At 31.1% G+C, this 7,814-nt stretch overlaps 1 pseudogene; it reads right to left on the bottom strand.

Annotated features, from left to right (window-relative positions):
- Positions 1-233: 233 nt before the first annotated feature.
- On the bottom strand, positions 234-6,102 carry LOC142643340 (cucurbitadienol 11-hydroxylase-like; annotated as a pseudogene).
- Positions 6,103-7,814: the final 1,712 nt, after the last annotated feature.

Here is a 7,814-nt window from a genome sequence, read left to right as displayed (position 1 = left end):
AGGTGGAACAAAGGGTATTCTGGTTCCGGATTATATACCGGTACGAAACATTCCGTCCGTTCCGGCTGGAACGGAACGGAATTCATAACAATGATTCAAGGGAAATTATTATTTCACATACTCGATTATATAATGTTTTACACAATTACCACACTTTCACACCTAGTGGGCACGTTTTATAGATGATATATTATTGGATGTGACACAATCAAATCCCTAAAGCACATATACAATGAGGCAAGAAAATATATGCTTACATTTGGATAAGTATTTAATTATTTTGGGGGAAATTGAAACATCTTATCTCATTATAGAAATATCCATTATTTTGCATGAAATAAAAATGTATTTTAATTACTTATCACAGAGAATTTAATGTGGAGACCATCTGGAAATTCGAGCATAGGTTTTCGAGCAATGGTTCCTCCCTTGACCTTTGTCCACCTATTAAAAGAAAAAATTTATAGTGAGGTTCAGTGTGGTAGGATATTTCATATTAGTTGTATCTTAAATTTATTTATATTACAATTATGATTTTATTTAGTTGTACCTCAATAAGCACCCCTCCTAGTCTATATATATATAAAACTGAAACCTTTGAAATTCTTACAATTTTCCACATCAGCACAATATTTAAATAAAATTATTTTTGTTTAGTCCAAACTTAACAAGTAGTGAAACTCTATCTCTCTAACAAATCCAACTTAAACTCAAACTCATCATTTTTTTAAACAAAAATTATTATTTTTTAATCCAAACTTAACCAGGAGTGAAACTCTATCTCTCTAATAAGTTCAACTTAAACTCAAACTCAATCGTTGATATTATTATTATTATTATTATTATTATTATTATTATTATTATTATTATTATTATTATTATTATCATCTCTCTACTTCACTAACATAATATTTTATGATAGAGTGCAAACTTATAGACATGGATTATTCTTTTGAATGTAACCCAATCTTTTTCTTATATTTTTCTATTTTTTAGTCGTATATATTTTGTTTTGTTTCAATAATTTCTAAGCCGTGAATCATTTGATTTTTTAATATTTTTTGGTCTTTTAGAAATTTTAAGTTATTTTTTGCAGTATCTGAAATTGTTTGACAAATTTTTTGTAAGCCATTGCATGTTCAAACAATGACTTCTTCATCATATTGTAACACAAATTGAAGTCATACAAGAGCAAATTATGCAATGGTGTAGTTTCTTAATCAATTTAAGATTTTATAAAATTATTTTAGTCCACCTCACAAATAAGTAGGTTCCTGTGCATAGCACGGGTTAGCAACTAGTATTTTGATTAGAGATATCCAAGGTTCAATTCCCACATTCCCCGAGAATCGAATTATAAAAATAAAAAAATAAATAATTCTTTAATTTTATAGTGTTTTGTTTGAACCATGAAATAGATCAATTTCAATTGAGAGGTTTCTCTTATCCTACGACAATCCTGGCAGCAAACATTATGTTACAACAATTGCACTTAGTTGTACCTTAATAAGCACTGCTCCTGGTATTTTTAACAAAGATGTCCAAGGTTCAAATCCCACATTCCCCGACAATCGAATTATAAAAATAAATAAATAATTCTTTAATTTTATAGTGTTTGACTTGAATCATGAAATAGATCAATTTCAATTGAGAGGTTTCTTTTATCCCATGACAAACCCGGCAGCAAACATTATGTTACAACAATTGCACAAGTTAGATCGTAAAGGGGAACACATTACCTATATTTGGTAACCAAAACATGGAGGAAGGTAGCCAAGAACGTTTTACTATACTCTGCTCCAACACATTGTCTAATTCCACCTCCAAAAGGCATGAAATTCTTAGATACAAACAATGAGTCAAGATCCTGTCGCATTTATAAAAATGTTGTCAAGGAAATTGTCCTGAATAAACAGCAATAATATGAGGGAAAACAAGTCTCTTATAAGTGGTTGGATCATCTATTTCTTTCAACAAGGCTACAACTACATACCTTCCAGCGCCATGGATTGAAAGCAAGTGGATCCTTGTATTTGTTTGGGTTTAATTGAATAGCAGAATTTAGAAGCATAATGGTCCAACCAGCTGGAATTGTATATCCTGGAACGCACTTGGCCAATCATTTACACTTTAACTGGATATATATGAAGACATTGAACCTAATATATGCATGTGAGAACATACCTTTAAATTCAATATCTTTCAGTGCTTTTCGTAGTAACCCAGGACCAAAACTTCCCAACCTAAGAGCTTCATTGATTACCTATAATTTCCACACATCAAAATATTTGGGTTTATATGATAACTAGAATCATCAAACACCTTGAAGAGAGATAAGAACATGCAGAGATTGTAGAACTGACTTGATGAGTAAAGGTCATCGACTTATATTCATCCCATGTGAGTATGGAATTTGGACTCTCTTTGTTCTTAAGAATTGCCTCATGCTCATCCTAACAAATGATACATGATCAGTGTTAGGTTACGAGTCTTGTAAAACAGTAAGATGCTAACAAACGATACATGATCAGTGTTGTGTGCTAAACAAATGTTCTTGTACATTTACATACCGTCAACTCTTGTAAAACTGCAGGATGCTCGGCAAGTAAGTTGAGAGTTAACGACAATGCTACTGAAATGGACTCAAAGCTAGCGAATAAGAGCCCATAAACCACATTGACGATGAGGTCTTCTGATAAGAATTTCTCCTTATCCATGTCATTTATAGCTTGATCAAGCAAATCTTCATAATGTCTTTTTGGTGAATTGATTCTCTCTTTTAATATTTTCCGCAACATACTCAATGCTTCATTATGGTCCTAAAAAATGATAAGTGAAATTTAAATTAATGAATCTAAGTCATTTCAAATGAATATTATTCGGATAAGTTTGTACTTTCTCATTATTTTGATTACCTTTAAACATTTATGGAATGTAGTACCAGGGATATTCAAGGGAAATGACATGAGACCTCCTAGGATATTAGTGAACTTCTCGCTCATTTTCATAGGTGAATTTTCAGCATCATAACTAATGAATAGCTTTGCAGTGAAATCAAAGGCCATCTACAATTTCCAACAAACTTAGATTTGTCATAACTTGAACAACAACAAATTTTACACTATCAAATAACAATAAGTCTATAGTCACAACAAAACTCACAACTATCTGAAGTGTCAAGTTATTAATAATGAATAATAATGTAGTGTCAGTGGTAGACCCATATAAGAATCAATAATAATTTGCCCAACGAGTTGGTGAGAAATATGTTGTGAAAAATGTTGTATCTTAACAATACTCATCGAGTATATGAGTCTATATTAAGGAAAAGTTGAAAATTACCTCTGATATGGCATGTCTCATTTCAACTAAAGGATGACTCGACCATGTTTGTAGGGTTTTGTTAACAAATCCTTCAATTTGAGGAAGCAACTTTTCCTTAAGTTGATCAGCACCACAGTGATTCAATGTGATACTTCTTAAGTACTTGTGGACAGCACCAATTGCAGTTGCCTTATTTTCGCCTTCCAACTCGAAAAGCTTGGAAAATGAATCCAAGTACCACAATTCAACTAATCTTCCTTCTTGTTTAACAATGTGATGGTTGAATTCAGGATCTATTTATACTACTATAGGTGAACCAGCCACACTAGTTCGAAATATTGGCCCGTATCTGAAAGGGAAAAAAAAAAAAAAAAAGAGTTACATTTGTTAGATTAAATAATTAAATTCATCATTTTTTTTGGGTAAAAATTCAAAATTGACCCTCTAACTTTCAGCTTTTTTCATTTCAGTCCTCTAACTTTCAGTTTTGTCATTTCAGTCTTCTAACTTTCAATTTTTGTCAATGTAGGATTCCATTAGAACTCTGTTAATGGCTGCCGTTAGATCTCCTGAAAAGAAGCCGTTTTGCATTTTTTTTTTTAATAATTCAAAATTAAAAGAAAATGAGAAAATCGGTAAAAAAAAAGAAGAAGAAAAAGAAAAAGAAGAAGAAGAAGAAATCATTAAGGGAGTCGATAAGCCAAATCCCTAAGCCTAACCGTGTAAACCTTTTTTATGGCAATAATGAATGAAGCCGCGAACAAAGTAAGGATCGGAAATAAGAAAAAACCAGTGCTTTGAGACAGATTTGAATTGGAAAGCAGATCAGGTAGTTTGTTGATCAATTCATATAATGGTTCTGATGATTGGGTCGGATTTTCTTGTCTTCTTTTGCAAAGTGGAAGCAAAGAAATGTCTGTGCTTGACTTCAACAGAGACATGGCTGCGGCAAAAGCAGAGAGATTTCTTGGGGAAGAAGAGAAACGGACGTACGTGTATCTACACAGTTAGGTTTAGGGATTTGGGTGTTCTTCACTTTTTTTTTTTAAACAATTTTTCTTATTTTCTTTTAATTCTGAATTTTTTTTAAAATAACATTTAAAACGGCATTGTTTCAGGAGATCTAACGGCTGCCACTAACTAAGTTCTAACGGATTCCTACAATGACAAAAATTGAAAGTTAGAGAACTGAAATGAAGAAAAAAAAAACTGAAAGTTAGAGGGCCAGTTTTAGGTTTTTGCCTTTATTTTTATTTTTATTTTATTGTTTAAGCTTTTGGACATTATCATATCATTAATGACAATTGGTCTGTCTAATCAAAGTGCTTAATCTTTACAATAAATGCTATTTGAAGGGGAGCTATTAATGATGGTTGGGCTTGAGATGACAAAGTTGCCCCAAGTAGAGTTTGTTTGATCAGTGCAGGGACTTTCTAGGCATAGGCGAGCTAGGAGGTCGAGGGTGGGGGCAATTGTCCCTGGTCCGCCAAAACAAAATTAAAAGACAAGTCAATAGCTTAAGAGGAATTTTACAACTTCTGCCCCCTCCTAATTATAATTTGACTTTTTGTGAGTTTTTTTAGGCATATCTTATTAATATTATTTTTTCATTTTTTTATGAACATAATTTTTTTCACCACTTGATAAGATAACAATACGTGAGTGGTAAACAATCACTTTCCCATAAACTTAAAATTGAAATCACTTTAATTTTCTCTACCCACAATCAACTAGTTCAAAATGTTGTGTCACTATATACTTTTTCTAATTTTTTTTATCGGATTTATAATCAATACACTATTACCGCTTTTATATGTCAAAATTCATTAAAAAAAATGTTTCCAATTCTATCAATGTTTTGAGGTTTAAAACCTGTAAAAATAAAATGAAGGTAGGGTAAACGAGGCAAAAAAGTAAAGCTGGAGTTCTGACAAATGGAGAAAAATAAGAACAATGTTGCTATCTTTCAAAAGTAATACTAAAAAAAAAAACCCTAATATGACCTCAAATTAATTATATAATATTTTGTTTTCCTTCGTAAAAATTTGGGAAGATTACATACAAACATAAATTTAAGTTTTATTTAGTGTATATCTAACACTTAAAACAATTTAATTCATACATGTAATTTTGACATCGAACAAAAAATTTGAAAACGGGTTATTTATGCTGAAAATATGAGAAAATATCATGAATATGTCATCGAAGGTTTTCTTACATTAAAATAGCACTCAATACATACATAGATGATATTTTTACTTCAATTGGTCTTAAATAGAAACGAGTATCTTCATAAATTATATCTTCTGTTTCATCCCCTTGCCCATAACAACTTAACAAGACACTCATACATACGTAAATACATAAACACATACTTGTACGTAGAACAGTGATATATACTATAAAAACACATGCACACACTAGTTACCAAAAAAGAATTATAATAATAAAGACACACAATTAGTGGCATGTTACGTACTTCTGAGCTTTCTTTTTGATAAATGGATGGAGGTCTAGAGAGTAACTTGGAACAATCAACTGAAGGGTCTCTCCAATAAGGGGCAGACCCATGGATCCTGGTGGAAGGACTCCATTATACTTTGGATTGCTCCATTTGTTAAGCCTGTAACTCAAATATATGACTAGTACTGCTACAATACATAATCCAATTGTCCACATTTCTGGTAGATTTGGTTGAAGATGTTGTGTAGAACCCTTAGAAGCAAGTAGTGGTTTGGTTTGTAAATCTCTTGCTTTCCTTCTTTAGAAATAGATGAAATATATAAGAAGCAAAGAAGTGTTATGAGATAAGAACTGTTGGAACAAGACTAGTTCTAATTAATCAACCAATCATAATTAATATAGTGTACTTTTTTTTTAGAATCATAGGTATAGAGTACTTTTTTTTTTTGAGAGAGAGAGTTTCAACCTATGGCGTCCACTCTTGATGATAGCTTTTTATCATCAGAACAAGATATCAATCGGCTTTTGGTGTAAGCGAGGATTGAAACCTAAATCTCTTATTCAACCATTAGAGACTTTATTAGTTAAGCTAGCTGGAACCCACTCAGTATAGAGTACTTGATTCTTTGTTTATGATGCTTTGGTAAACTATATTAAGACTATATTAATTACAATTTGATTTGTACACCACTACATTATATTTTTTCCCGATATGATACGCCATTACATTATCTTTTTTGATTTCTACACTATTTCGTTATAATGACAAAAATTGTTAACCAATGTTTAACAATAATTGTTATATTATGTTTAACAAAAATTTTCAATTTATGTTTAACAAACGCTGTTAAATTATATTTAACAAGAATCGTTAAATTATGTTGAACAAACATTTTCAAATTACATTTAACAAGAATTGTCAAATTAGTCAAATTCGTCAAACATAATTTCACCCATATGCCTTTTGGCATATGAGTTTTATTGATGTGAGTAGTGTTCATTCAAGATAATGTATCTCTTAATTACAATCTCTAGTTTTAAGGGAAGACCATTTGATTCCAACCACGTCTTCTTGGTACAGAAGTTCATTTATTTTCAAGTTTAACAAGACATGTGTTTTTATTTATTTGTGACTGCACCTAATAATTCACTTAGGTTGCCAACGTACCCTCGACGAGGATCAAGCCAATTCGTAGTTCTTAATTTGAGGTTTTAGATTTAAAATTCTCAAATTGATTTTGCCCAACTTAAATGATGGTCATTTAAGTCAAACACTTTGTATTTAATTAAGCATTGACTTAATTTTTCTTTTAGGTGAGATAATTGGTTTTAATCTCGAGGATAAGTCAATGACCATTTTTTTATGGAAATTGAATCAAGGATTCTCTCTTTGGGAAGTTGAATGTCCAAGCAATTTTCCATTTTCTTCCATTTGCTTCTTTGTAGGAATTGTAATGAATATTTTGATTGAGGTTCCCAAATTTAATTAAGGGAAACAAAACTCCTTTGAAACAATTTTACTTTTTTGTGTACATGTTTGAGGAATTGGGAATTGGAAAATTTCTTCAAATCAATTTGTTTTATTTTCATTTTATTTTGTAAATAATTAAATCCAATCTTGATTAAGAAATTAGGAATCCACAAAAAAATAGTCATGTTGTAGTTTGAAGGAATTAGAATCCTCACTTTATTTAAAATAATTTTGGGAATTAAGGACTCAATTGAAATGTGGTGAAGTCTAGGGCTCCATTAGTTTGTTAGAGTGAAGGACTCCATTAAAATATGGTAGAGTGAAGGACTCCATTAATTGGGTAGAGTCATGGACTCCATTAAAATATAAGTTTTATTGATGTGAGTAGTGCCCATTCAAGATAATGTATCTCTTAATTACAATCCTTTGATTAAAGGGAAAACCCTTTGATTCCAACCACGTCGCCTTTGTAAATAAGTTAATTTATTTTCATGTTTATCCAGTTATGTGTTTTTATTTATTTGTAGCTGCGCCTAATAATTTATTTAGGTTGCCT

The sequence above is a fragment of the Castanea sativa genome, chromosome 7, assembly GCF_040712315.1.
Source record: "Castanea sativa cultivar Marrone di Chiusa Pesio chromosome 7, ASM4071231v1".
Classification (NCBI taxonomy): Eukaryota; Viridiplantae; Streptophyta; class Magnoliopsida; order Fagales; family Fagaceae; genus Castanea; species Castanea sativa.
The sequence above is the reverse complement of the archived record's forward strand: the minus strand, read 5'-3'. Positions and strand labels throughout refer to the sequence as shown.